The 1,028-nt window shown below is 49.3% G+C and overlaps 1 long non-coding RNA gene across 1 annotated transcript; it reads left to right on the top strand.

Moving 5' to 3' along the window:
- The first annotated feature begins 31 nt into the window (after positions 1-31).
- LOC111646001 (uncharacterized) lies at positions 32-1,020 on the top strand. Its single transcript, XR_002759927.2, has 4 exons — positions 32-195; positions 296-414; positions 501-713; positions 790-1,020. It is a non-coding gene; the product is annotated as an uncharacterized LOC111646001 (long non-coding RNA).
- The last annotated feature ends 8 nt before the right edge of the window (positions 1,021-1,028 follow it).

The following is a 1,028-nucleotide window of genomic DNA, read 5'->3' as shown; positions in this document are numbered from 1 at the left end:
TCTCTCTCTCTCTCTCTCTCTCTCTCTCTCTCTCTCTCTCTCTCTCTCTGTCTGCATCCATGACATATGGAGACACAGAGGTGCCACCTCAGCTGCATTCAGGATCCACCAGGTGTGCAGCTGTACACAGAGGCCGGTAGGCTGACAAAGGGCGGGGTCAGCCTGCTGGTTTCCACCTTACATAGTTCATCCCAGGTACATGCGTGTGTCTCATAGTTTGTGATTAAGTATGTTGTGTATGATCATTTCATGCAAACATAAAATTCATTTTTGGTCCAAAACCTTTTTCTTCAAGCCAGTGCCAAGTACTTCCAACACCTGCCAGACAGAGCTGGACAAATAGCAAGTTGTCTTCCCTCCCAGATACCAGGAGAGGCAGCTTTAGGATACAGTTCAAGGTTGGAGTCTCCAGAGGTGAGATTTACTTCAGTTATCACTGTTTCCTCTAATGAATATCAGATCTATATCAACACACACTGCTCTCTATGATTATCTTTCAGCTGTTTTCTTGAACTGAACTCAGGCCCTGCAAACTGGCCCAGTGCCAGCCGCCTGGTGGAGGCCAGTGGCCACGTGGTCCAGAGTGACCATAAGGACTTGGTCGTCCCTCATCCTCGAAGACTATGTGGCCATTAGAGAGGCAGTGCTGACCAGCCTGAGGTTGATGGCTCAAACCAACATCCAGCTCTTTGAATTAAAATGAGAACTCAGTGGTAAGAGTACTGTACTGTGATTTATCTTTTAATGAAAGCTGGAAATCCTGAAACAGGGTTTGTCTGTGTGTTCCAGGTGCTGGCCAGACTCTTCAGCAAAGGGTCTGTCTTTGGTACAGGTGGGATAAGGACAGCCCTTAAACTTCAATGTCCCAGAGGAGCAGCCTGAGCCCTCCAGCAGGGTCTGCCTTCTCCTCCTCCTCCAGACAATGAACAGCTTGGCCCCTCATCCAGTGCTGTTGGTCCTCCCTTCGCTCCAGCTCCACTCCCCTCTTCTGTTCAGCCAGTTCCTCTGGCCTGGACTACATGTACCCA

Source organism: Seriola lalandi, unplaced genomic scaffold (assembly GCF_002814215.2).
Source record: "Seriola lalandi dorsalis isolate HSWRI2012SDOR001 ecotype SW California unplaced genomic scaffold, Sedor1 jcf7180002026637, whole genome shotgun sequence".
Classification (NCBI taxonomy): domain Eukaryota; kingdom Metazoa; phylum Chordata; class Actinopteri; order Carangiformes; family Carangidae; genus Seriola; species Seriola lalandi.
The sequence above is the reverse complement of the archived record's forward strand: the minus strand, read 5'-3'. Positions and strand labels throughout refer to the sequence as shown.